Raw genomic sequence first — 13,487 nt, forward strand, 5'->3', positions numbered from 1 at the left:
TCATCTATGGACGTGTACGTTCAGAAGCAGGGAAAGGTCCTCCCCCACATTCCAATGTGTCCTCAGGCTTGATATTGAGGGCCTCGTCCTTGGTGGAAGGCAGAGGGGCCTATTTTCATGGTTTGAGCTCTGGAATGAAATTTATCATCCCATTCATACTTAGGAGGCTTTTTTCCCCTGTTGGAAAAGACTGGAAGTGATAAGCTTACTGGTCCCTTTCAGACATATCATAATCCCAAATCAAGCCTGAGCAGTGGATATTTACTCAGGAACCTGATGAGAATGGTGGCCATGAGAAGATTGCTGGAAAGAATTCTTTTCATCCAATTGTCCAATACATCCAATGAATCCTCCTTTAATTTAGTATCAACATACCTTCATTCCTGAGCTCAGCCGGCCCGATGTGCAAAAAATGAGGCCTGATTTTGACAGCTTCCCATGTTGGGCCCATCCCTCGCCTCTCTTCTCACAGAGGGTCTGTGGTGTCACAAGGCTTGGTGGGCAGCATGCCATTGCCATGGCAACCATTGGGCCTGAACTTCTCAGATGCAAGGCAACTCCACCTCCTCTGTGCCCACCTGCTCTCTACAGAAGGATGGCTCTTCCCCTGAACGTGTGTCAGGCTCAACACGGTGGTTCCAGAACTGCTTCCCAGGAATTCACAGTGTAAAATCTCATTTGGAAAGAACATATGTGATTGAAAAAGACCCACTCCCCACGGAGTCTGAACAGGAAAACAATGGCCGATGGAGGAAGAAGAACAACACACGAGCTTCCCTTTCCATGGGAGGAGGCTTTTCCACGGAAGGAAACTATGGAATATCTTCTAACCTGATTTCCACCCCATGCCATTGGAGAAGATATAGGTACCATGCCAAGGCTTTCAAACCTGTCTTCCAGTATGGAGCAGGGGTTGTAATGGACACATTTTGGGACTCAGGCCAGGAAGGAGAGAAGACTCTGGTACAAGTGTGCTGGTTTGTATCATTTGTGGGATATCCACCTTAAACCAAGACATGTCCTTGGGGAAATTATCCTGCCATTGACGGTTGCTTGAATCAAGAGCTCCTGTACCTCTCTCTCTCCTTCTTTTCATCTCCTTCTCTCTAGCTCTCTCACTCGCCCCTTGGCCCCCCTTCCATTTCTCTGAAATCCTCCTGCTACAAGTTGACCTGTGGTGATAATGGATGAAATATATTAGCCAAGAAAATGGTCCAAGTTATCCCCCAGCCTTTTCTCCCTGTCATCCTAGGTCTGAGCGAGTATAAAATCCGTGGTCCAGAAAGACTTCCTGTGCTGTGTGGAGACACCCCAACTAGGTCATCCTTCCACAACACTTCCCACATTCAGCCCTTCCTATGGACCCGCTGACCACTTCACATGTACTTCGGTCTGGAGGGCCCAATATTGGACTCAGAGAGCAACACACGTGAAACATTCACATGAGTGCTCTCCCAAGAAATGGCTTCTCTGCAGCATTCCCTACGTGGTCCATGCGGTATTGTGGATTTGCTTCTGTGTGGATCTCTGGACTCGTTCCTGGCGGATATAGAATATGAAGTCTATGACTCGTCATGTCTCAAGGATTGGGCATCCAAACAATGGTCTGAGCATCCTTGGCCAGTGGGCTGGCCAACCATAGCCCAGCGTGCAAGATGTCGGTCAACCAAAACCAGTCTCTATGGAGTAGACCTCCTCATTCTCTAGCCTCATGAGTGTCAGAGACAGAGCCCACTCCCTTCCAGGATGGAACTTTCAATACCCTCAAATTGCAGGCATCATCACAGGGCTCCTGGAAGATCAGACAATCGACCCACCTCTCCTTCCTTATGCTTGTAGATACAACAAACACACTGGGCCTGGCCCCAGGCACCACATTCCAGGTAAGCACTCAAAGAGAGGGAGGGCTTGTCCTTATGCACCTGTGGAAAAGGCACCTGAAATAGACCGGGTACATCTCGGTTAAAATGCCTCTGTTTGGAGGGTTCCCCTGTGGTTTAGGATATGGAAATATGGATTCAGTAGTGTGGAGCTGAAAACACCCCATTGGGAATGTCTCCTTCAGGGGTTACATCCAGGGCCTCATGCTTGGCGGAGAGTATTGGGGCATGGTTTCCTTGTTTGTGCACCAGGATGTCTTGTTTCAAATGGCCATGAAGCACAATTCTTTTTTCACATGGAGGAACTCCCTTGAGGTATTCTGCCCACTGATCCCCTGAAGATATCACATGTTCAAACACCAAGCCTCTAGAATCCACATTGAGCTTGGGAGCCTGATGAGAGTGGTGGCTCTGAGTCTGAAGACGTAGATAATATGGTTGAGCCAAGAGGACCACCCATCTGATGGATCCTCCTTTCCATCAACTTCGACATTCCTCCAGAGCAAGAGCTCATGGTGTCCCTCATTGAACTCTCAAGGTTTGATTTTGAGAATGTCCCACATATGGACCATCACACACCTCTTTTCTCACAGAGAGGTTGTTTGGGCACAAGGCTCCATGGGCATCATATCAATGCCATGGCCACTTCTGGCACTGCACCTTTCAGAAGGAAAGCAACTCCACACACTGGGGAACCCAATTTTCTCTATCACGATGGATCTCTGATAACATGTGTAGCACTTCAGGGTCAAGTGCTCTCTCAGTCACTGCCTCACACGAATACACAGGACAGAATCTCTTTTGGAGAGAAAAGATATCATTCCACACCCCCAAACCAAAGTCCCCTGGACAAGGACATCACGGAAAGACTGAGGAAGAACCCCCTATGAGCTGCCTTTTCAATAGGAAGGGAGTTTTCCAATTAGGGAAAATAGAGGGTATCATTTACATTGAACCACACCTCGTGTCAATAGAGAAGACATGGGTGCCAAACAGGGAGGACTGCTTGCAACCGACATATTTCTAGAGACAGGCCAAGAAAGAGTGAAAATCTCAGGCAAGAGTCCTGAAAGAGCCTTTGTGTCTAATAGTCCCCGGAAACAGAGTGAAGGGCTAGGGAATGAAACTGAGCCCTGGAATGTGGCTTGTATCCAAATCTCAACTCTCTCTCTCTCTCTCACTCTCTCTCTTGGCTTCTTCCTCCTTCACATTCTCTCGAATCCTCCTCATCCAAGGTGATCTGTGCTGGTCCAGGTGGGCATATCTCAGCCAGGAGAGCAGTCAAAGTCTTTCACCGAGATTTTCCATCAGTCTTCCAAACTCCTATCAAATATGAAAGCATTTTTCCTGAAAGAACTCCTCTGTTTGTATGGAGATATTCCACCTTACACAGTGTACCACTACCTTACCATTGTCAGCCCTTCACACTGACACATAACCATCCCATTTGTACTGCGTTCTACATGGTCACAGATTTGACTCCGAGATCAACATCTTTTCAACCACCTACACATAAGGGACCGAGTGAGAATTCACTTCTCTGCAGCACACCTCACGTATGGTATCAGGTCTGTGAAGTGGCTGGTGAGGTGGATCTCTCGACTCTTTCTAAGGGGAGTTGGGAAATGAAGTCTCTGACACTCCATGTCTCAGTGAAATGGCATCTACGAAGGGGTCCGAGCACCCTTCAGCAGGGTCTGAATGACAATGGGACAGAGTTCAAGGATTCGGTCCCCTAAAACCAGTCTCCATTTGGGACAATCCTCCTCCTTCTCTGGACCCTCAATTGGCAGGCCAGAGGCCCCTCTCGTCCAAGAGGGAAACCTCAAGACCTGCCCATGTAGCCCTCACCACACAGCTCACGGAGGAGAAGAAGAGGGACTCCTGAAATTCCTGACAATTGTGTACGCCACAATCAAGCCAGCAGTGGAACTAGTCCGCCCACTTCCATCCAGCACCCCAGTAGGCAGGACGTATTCTTATCAACCTGTGAAATACCCACCAGACATATCCCAGCTTCCTTCTCGGGAAATTTGACACTGTGGATAGCTAGTGTGTGATTTCCTCTATCGACGTGTACGTTCAGAAGCAGGGAATGGTCCTTCCCCACATTCCAATATGTCCTCAGGGTTGATACTGAGGGCCTCGTCCTTGGTGGAAGGCAGAGGGGCCTATTTTCATGGTTTGAGCTCTGGAATGAAATTTATCATCCCATTCATACTTAGGAGGCTTTTTTCCCCTGTTGGAAAAGACTGGAAGTGATAAGCTTACTGGTCCCTTTCAGATATATCATAATCCCAAATCAAGCCTGAGCAGTGGATATTTACTCAGGAACCTGATGAGAATGGTGGCCATGAGAAGATTGCTGGAAAGAATTCTTTTCATCCAATTGTCCAATACATCCAATGAATCCTCCTTTAATTTAGTATCAACATACCTTCATTCCTGAGCTCAGCCGGCCCGATGTGCAAAAAATGAGGCGTGATTTTGACAGCTTCCCATGTTGGGCCCATCCCTCGCCTCTCTTCTCACAGAGGGTCTGTGGTGTCACAAGGCTTGGTGGGCAGCATGCCATTGCCATGGCAACCATTGGGCCTGAACTTCTCAGATGCAAGGCAACTCCACCTCCTCTGTGCCCACCTGCTCTCTACAGAAGGATGGCTCTTCCCCTGAACGTGTGTCAGGCTCAACACGGTGGTTCCAGAACTGCTTCCCAGGAATTCACAGTGTAAAATCTCATTTGGAAAGAACATATGTGATTGAAAAAGACCCACTCCCCACGGAGCCTGAACAGGAAAACAATGGCCGATGGAGGAAGAAGAACAACACACGAGCTTCCCTTTCCATGGGAGGAGGCTTTTCCACGGAAGGAAACTATGGAATATCTTCTAACCTGCTTTCCACCCCATGCCATTGGAGAAGATATAGGTACCATGCCAAGGCTTTCAAACCTGTCTTCCAGTATGGAGCAGGGGTTGTAATGGACACATTTTGGGACTCAGGCCAGGAAGGAGAGAAGACTCTGGTACAAGTGTGCTGGTTTGTATCACTTGTGGGATATCCACTTTAAACCAAGACATGTCCTTGGGGAAATTATCCTGCCATTGACGGTTGCTTGAATCAAGAGCTCCTGTACCTCTCTCTCTCCTTCTTTTCATCTCCTTCTCTCTAGCTCTCTCACTCGCCCCTTGGCCCCCCTTCCATTTCTCTGAAATCCTCCTGCTACAAGTTGACCTGTGGTGATAATGGATGAAATATATTAGCCAAGAAAATGGTCCAAGTTATCCCCCAGCCTTTTCTCCCTGTCATCCTAGGTCTGAGCGAGTATAAAATCCGTGGTCCAGAAAGACTTCCTGTGCTGTGTGGAGGCACCCCAACTAGGTCATCCTTCCACAACACTTCCCACATTCAGCCCTTCCTATGGACCCGCTGACCACTTCACATGTACTTCGGTCTGGAGGGCCCAATATTGGACTCAGAGAGCAACACACGTGAAACATTCACATGAGTGCTCTCCCAAGAAATGGCTTCTCTGCAGCATTCCCTACGTGGTCCATGCGGTATTGTGGATTTGCTTCTGTGTGGGTCTCTGGACTCGTTCCTGGCGGATATAGAATATGAAGTCTATGACTCGTCATGTCTCAAGGATTGGGCATCCAAACAATGGTCTGAGCATCCTTGGCCAGTGGGCTGGCCAACCATAGCCCAGCGTGCAAGATGTCGGTCAACCAAAACCAGTCTCTATGGAATAGACCTCCTCATTCTCTAGCCTCATGAGTGTCAGAGACAGAGCCCACTCCCTTCCAGGATGGAACTTTCAATACCCTCAAATTGCAGGCATCATCACAGGGCTCCTGGAAGATCAGACAATCGACCCACCTCTCCTTCCTTATGCTTGTAGATACAACAAACACACTGGGCCTGGCCCCAGGCACCACATTCCAGGTAAGCACTCAAAGAGAGGGAGGGCTTGTCCTTATGCACCTGTGGAAAAGGCACCTGAAATAGACCGGTTACATCTCGGTTAAAATGCCTCTGTTTGGAGGGTTCCCCTGTGGTTTAGGATATGGAAATATGGATTCAGTAGTGTGGAGCTGAAAACACCCCATTGGGAATGTCTCCTTCAGGGGTTACATCCAGGGCCTCATGCTTGGCGGAGAGCATTGGGGCATGGTTTCCTTGTTTGTGCACCAGGATGTCTTGTTTCAAATGGCCATGAAGCACAATTCTTTTTTCACATGGAGGAACTCCCTTGAGGTATTCTGCCCACTGATCCCCTGAAGATATCACATGTTCAAACACCAAGCCTCTAGAATCCACATTGAGCTTGGGAGCCGAATGAGAGTGGTGGCTCTGAGTCTGAAGACGTAGATAATATGGTTGAGCCAAGAGGACCACCCATCTGATGGATCCTCCTTTCCATCAACTTCGACATTCCTCCAGAGCAAGAGCTCATGGTGTCCCTCATTGAACTCTCAAGGTTTGATTTTGAGAATGTCCCACATATGGACCATCACACACCTCTTTTCTCACAGAGAGGTTGTTTGGGCACAAGGCTCCATGGGCATCATATCAATGCCATGGCCACTTCTGGCACTGCACCTTTCAGAAGGAAAGCAACTCCACACACTGGGGAACCCAATTTTCTCTATCATGATGGATCTCTGATAACATGTGTAGCACTTCAGGGTCAAGTGCTCTCTCAGTCACTGCCTCACACGAATACACAGGACAGAATCTCTTTTGGAGAGAAAAGATATCATTCCACACCCCCAAACCAAAGTCCTCTGGACAAGGACATCACGGAAAGACTGAGGAAGAACCCCCTATGAGCTGCCTTTTCAATAGGAAGGGAGTTTTCCAATTAGGGAAAATAGAGGGTATCATTTACATTGAACCACACCTCGTGTCAATAGAGAAGACATGGGTGCCAAACAGGGAGGACTGCTTGCAACCGACATATTTCTAGAGACAGGCCAAGAAAGAGTGAAAATCTCAGGCAAGAGTCCTGAAAGAGCCTTTGTGTCTAATAGTCCCCGGAAACAGAGTGAAGGGCTAGGGAATGAAACTGAGCCCTGGAATGTGGCTTGTATCCAAATCTCATCTCTCTCTCTCTCTCTCTCTCTCTCTCTCTCTCTCACTCTCTCTCTTGGCTTCTTCCTCCTTCACATTCTCTCGAATCCTCCTCATCCAAGGTGATCTGTGCTGGTCCAGGTGGGCATATCTCAGCCAGGAGAGCAGTCAAAGTCTTTCACCGAGATTTTCCATCAGTCTTCCAAACTCCTATCAAATATGAAAGCATTTTTCCTGAAAGAACTCCTCTGTTTGTATGGAGATATTCCACCTTACACAGTGTACCACTACCTTACCATTGTCAGCCCTTCACACTGACACATAACCATCCCATTTGTACTGCGTTCTACATGGTCACAGATTTGACTCCGAGATCAACATCTTTTCAACCACCTACACATAAGGGACCGAGTGAGAATTCACTTCTCTGCAGCACACCTCACGTATGGTATCAGGTCTGTGAAGTGGCTGGTGAGGTGGATCTCTCGACTCTTTCTAAGGGGAGTTGGGAAATGAAGTCTCTGACACTCCATGTCTCAGTGAAATGGCATCTACGAAGGGGTCCGAGCACCCTTCAGCAGGGTCTGAATGACAATGGGACAGAGTTCAAGGATTCGGTCCCCTAAAAACAGTCTCCATTTGGGACCATCCTCCTCCTTCTCTGGACCCTCAATTGGCAGGCCAGAGGCCCCTCTCGTCCAAGAGGGAAACCTCAAGACCTGCCCATGTAGCCCTCACCACACAGCTCACGGAGGAGAAGAAGAGGGACTCCTGAAATTCCTGACAATTGTGTACGCCACAATCAAGCCAGCAGTGGAACTAGTCCGCCCACTTCCATCCAGCACCCCAGTAGGCAGGACGTATTCTTATCAACCTGTGAAATACCCACCAGACATATCCCAGCTTCCTTCTCGGGAAATTTGACACTGTGGATAGCTAGTGTGTGATTTCCTCTATCGACGTGTACGTTCAGAAGCAGGGAATGGTCCTTCCCCACATTCCAATATGTCCTCAGGGTTGATACTGAGGGCCTCGTCCTTGGTGGAAGGCAGAGGGGCCTATTTTCATGGTTTGAGCTCTGGAATGAAATTTATCATCCCATTCATACTTAGGAGGCTTTTTTCCCCTGTTGGAAAAGACTGGAAGTGATAAGCTTACTGGTCCCTTTCAGACATATCATAATCCCAAATCAAGCCTGAGCAGTGGATATTTACTCAGGAACCTGATGAGAATGGTGGCCATGAGAAGATTGCTGGAAAGTATTCTTTTCATCCAATTGTCCAATACATCCAATGAATCCTCCTATAATTTAGTATCAACATACCTTCATTCCTGAGCTCAGCCTGCCCGATGTGCAAAAAATGAGGCGTGATTTTGACAGCTTCCCATGTTGGGCCCATCCCTCGCCTCTCTTCTCACAGAGGGTCTGTGGTGTCACAAGGCTTGGTGGGCAGCATGCCATTGCCATGGCAACCATTGGGCCTGAACTTCTCAGATGCAAGGCAACTCCACCTCCTCTGTGCCCACCTGCTCTCTACACAAGGATGGCTCTTCCCCTGAACGTGTGTCAGGCTCAACACGGTGGTTCAAGAACTGCTTCCCAGGAATTCACAGTGTACAATCTCATTTGGAAAGAACATATGTGATTGAAAAAGACCCACTCCCCACGGAGCCTGAACAGGAAAACAATGGCCGATGGAGGAAGAAGAACAACACACGAGCTTCTCTTTCCATGGGAGGAGGCTTTTCCACGGAAGGAAACTATGGAATATCTTCTAACCTGATTTCCACCCCATGCCATTGGAGAAGATATAGGTACCATGCCAAGGCTTTCAAACCTGTCTTCCAGTATGGAGCAGGGGTTGTAATGGACACATTTTGGGACTCAGGCCAGGAAGGAGAGAAGACTCTGGTACAAGTGTGCTGGTTTGTATCATTTGTGGGATATCCACTTTAAACCAAGACATGTCCTTGGGGAAATTATCCTGCCATTGACGGTTGCTTGAATCAAGAGCTCCTGTACCTCTCTCTCTCCTTCTTTTCATCTCCTTCTCTCTAGCTCTCTCACTCGCCCCTTGGCCCCCCTTCCATTTCTCTGAAATCCTCCTGCTACAAGTTGACCTGTGGTGATAATGGATGAAATATATTAGCCAAGAAAATGGTCCAAGTTATCCCCCAGCCTTTTCTCCCTGTCATCCTAGGTCTGAGCGAGTATAAAATCCGTGGTCCAGAAAGACTTCCTGTGCTGTGTGGAGGCACCCCAACTAGGTCATCCTTCCACAACACTTCCCACATTCAGCCCTTCCTATGGACCCGCTGACCACTTCACATGTACTTCGGTCTGGAGGGCCCAATATTGGACTCAGAGAGCAACACACGTGAAACATACACATGAGTGCTCTCCCAAGAAATGGCTTCTCTGCAGCATTCCCTACGTGGTCCATGCGGTATTGTGGATTTGCTTCTGTGTGGATCTCTGGACTCGTTCCTGGCGGATATAGAATATGAAGTCTATGACTCGTCATGTCTCAAGGATTGGGCATCCAAACAATGGTCTGAGCATCCTTGGCCAGTGGGCTGGCCAACCATAGCCCAGCGTGCAAGATGTCGGTCAACCAAAACCAGTCTCTATGGAGTAGACCTCCTCATTCTCTAGCCTCAAGAGTGTCAGAGACAGAGACCACTCCCTTCCAGGATGGAACTTTCAATACCCTCAAATTGCAGGCATCATCACAGGGCTCCTGGAAGATCAGACAATCGACCCACCTCTCCTTCCTTATGCTTGTAGATACAACAAACACACTGGGCCTGGCCCCAGGCACCACATTCCAGGTAAGCACTCAAAGAGAGGGAGGGCTTGTCCTTATGCACCTGTGGAAAAGGCACCTGAAATAGACCGGGTACATCTCGGTTAAAATGCCTCTGTTTGGAGGGTTCCCCTGTGGTTTAGGATATGGAAATATGGATTCAGTAGTGTGGAGCTGAAAACACCCCATTGGGAATGTCTCCTTCAGGGGTTACATCCAGGGCCTCATGCTTGGCGGAGAGCATTGGGGCATGGTTTCCTTGTTTGTGCACCAGGATGTCTTGTTTCAAATGGCCATGAATCACAATTTTTTTTTCACATGGAGGAACTCCCTTGAGGTATTCTGCCCACTGATCCCCTGAAGATATCACATGTTCAAACACCAAGCCTCTAGAATCCACATTGAGCTTGGGAGCCTGATGAGAGTGGTGGCTCTGAGTCTGAAGACGTAGATAATATGGTTGAGCCAAGAGGACCACCCATCTGATGGATCCTCCTTTCCATCAACTTCGACATTCCTCCAGAGCAAGAGCTCATGGTGTCCCTCATTGAACTCTCAAGGTTTGATTTTGAGAATGTCCCACATATGGACCATCACACACCTCTTTTCTCACAGAGAGGTTGTTTGGGCACAAGGCTCCATGGGCATCATATCAATGCCATGGCCACTTCTGGCACTGCACCTTTCAGAAGGAAAGCAACTCCACACACTGGGGAACCCAATTTTCTCTATCATGATGGATCTCTGATAACATGTGTAGCACTTCAGGGTCAAGTGCTCTCTCAGTCACTGCCTCACACGAAGACACAGGACAGAATCTCTTTTGGAGAGAAAAGATATCATTCCACACCCCCAAACCAAAGTCCCCTGGACAAGGACATCACGGAAAGACTGAGGAAGAACCCCCTATGAGCTGCCTTTTCAATAGGAAGGGAGTTTTCCAATTAGGGAAAATAGAGGGTATCATTTACATTGAACCACACCTCGTGTCAATAGAGAAGACATGGGTGCCAAACAGGGAGGACTGCTTGCAACCGACATATTTCTAGAGACAGGCCAAGAAAGAGTGAAAATCTCAGGCAAGAGTCCTGAAAGAGCCTTTGTGTCTAATAGTCCCCGGAAACAGAGTGAAGGGCTAGGGAATGAAACTGAGCCCTGGAATGTGGCTTGTATCCAAATCTCAACTCTCTCTCTCTCTCTCACTCTCTCTCTTGGCTTCTTCCTCCTTCACATTCTCTCGAATCCTCCTCATCCAAGGTGATCTGTGCTGGTCCAGGTGGGCATATCTCAGCCAGGAGAGCAGTCAAAGTCTTTCACCGAGATTTTCCATCAGTCTTCCAAACTCCTATCAAATATGAAAGCATTTTTCCTGAAAGAACTCCTCTGTTTGTATGGAGATATTCCACCTTACACAGTGTACCACTACCTTACCATTGTCAGCCCTTCACACTGACACATAACCATCCCATTTGTACTGCGTTCTACATGGTCACAGATTTGACTCCGAGATCAACATCTTTTCAACCACCTACACATAAGGGACCGAGTGAGAATTCACTTCTCTGCAGCACACCTCACGTATGGTATCAGGTCTGTGAAGTGGCTGGTGAGGTGGATCTCTCGACTCTTTCTAAGGGGAGTTGGGAAATGAAGTCTCTGACACTCCATGTCTCAGTGAAATGGCATCTACGAAGGGGTCCGAGCACCCTTCAGCAGGGTCTGAATGACAATGGGACAGAGTTCAAGGATTCGGTCCCCTAAAAACAGTCTCCATTTGGGACCATCCTCCTCCTTCTCTGGACCCTCAATTGGCAGGCCAGAGGCCCCTCTCGTCCAAGAGGGAAACCTCAAGACCTGCCCATGTAGCCCTCACCACACAGCTCACGGAGGAGAAGAAGAGGGACTCCTGAAATTCCTGACAATTGTGTACGCCACAATCAAGCCAGCAGTGGAACTAGTCCGCCCACTTCCATCCAGCACCCCAGTAGGCAGGACGTATTCTTATCAACCTGTGAAATACCCACCAGACATATCCCAGCTTCCTTCTCGGGAAATTTGACACTGTGGATAGCTAGTGTGTGATTTCCTCTATCGACGTGTACGTTCAGAAGCAGGGAATGGTCCTTCCCCACATTCCAATATGTCCTCAGGGTTGATACTGAGGGCCTCGTCCTTGGTGGAAGGCAGAGGGGCCTATTTTCATGGTTTGAGCTCTGGAATGAAATTTATCATCCCATTCATACTTAGGAGGCTTTTTTCCCCTGTTGGAAAAGACTGGAAGTGATAAGCTTACTGGTCCCTTTCAGACATATCATAATCCCAAATCAAGCCTGAGCAGTGGATATTTACTCAGGAACCTGATGAGAATGGTGGCCATGAGAAGATTGCTGGAAAGTATTCTTTTCATCCAATTGTCCAATACATCCAATGAATCCTCCTATAATTTAGTATCAACATACCTTCATTCCTGAGCTCAGCCTGCCCGATGTGCAAAAAATGAGGCGTGATTTTGACAGCTTCCCATGTTGGGCCCATCCCTCGCCTCTCTTCTCACAGAGGGTCTGTGGTGTCACAAGGCTTGGTGGGCAGCATGCCATTGCCATGGCAACCATTGGGCCTGAACTTCTCAGATGCAAGGCAACTCCACCTCCTCTGTGCCCACCTGCTCTCTACACAAGGATGGCTCTTCCCCTGAACGTGTGTCAGGCTCAACACGGTGGTTCAAGAACTGCTTCCCAGGAATTCACAGTGTACAATCTCATTTGGAAAGAACATATGTGATTGAAAAAGACCCACTCCCCACGGAGCCTGAACAGGAAAACAATGGCCGATGGAGGAAGAAGAACAACACACGAGCTTCCCTTTCCATGGGAGGAGGCTTTTCCACGGAAGGAAACTATGGAATATCTTCTAACCTGATTTCCACCCCATGCCATTGGAGAAGATATAGGTACCATGCCAAGGCTTTCAAACCTGTCTTCCAGTATGGAGCAGGGGTTGTAATGGACACATTTTGGGACTCAGGCCAGGAAGGAGAGAAGACTCTGGTACAAGTGTGCTGGTTTGTATCATTTGTGGGATATCCACTTTAAACCAAGACATGTCCTTGGGGAAATTATCCTGCCATTGACGGTTGCTTGAATCAAGAGCTCCTGTACCTCTCTCTCTCCTTCTTTTCATCTCCTTCTCTCTAGCTCTCTCACTCGCCCCTTGGCCCCCCTTCCATTTCTCTGAAATCCTCCTGCTACAAGTTGACCTGTGGTGATAATGGATGAAATATATTAGCCAAGAAAATGGTCCAAGTTATCCCCCAGCCTTTTCTCCCTGTCATCCTAGGTCTGAGCGAGTATAAAATCCGTGGTCCAGAAAGACTTCCTGTGCTGTGTGGAGGCACCCCAACTAGGTCATCCTTCCACAACACTTCCCACATTCAGCCCTTCCTATGGACCCGCTGACCACTTCACATGTACTTCGGTCTGGAGGGCCCAATATTGGACTCAGAGAGCAACACACGTGAAACATACACATGAGTGCTCTCCCAAGAAATGGCTTCTCTGCAGCATTCCCTACGTGGTCCATGCGGTATTGTGGATTTGCTTCTGTGTGGATCTCTGGACTCGTTCCTGGCGGATATAGAATATGAAGTCTATGACTCGTCATGTCTCAAGGATTGGGCATCCAAACAATGGTCTGAGCATCCTTGGCCAGTGGGCTGGCCAACCATAGC

This window comes from Sus scrofa, chromosome Y (genome assembly GCF_054392235.1).
Source record: "Sus scrofa isolate SSC_HxYL_T2T_F1_AM1 chromosome Y, Sscrofa_HxYL_maternal_Yorkshire_Landrace_v2.0, whole genome shotgun sequence".
NCBI lineage: Eukaryota > Metazoa > Chordata > Mammalia > Artiodactyla > Suidae > Sus > Sus scrofa.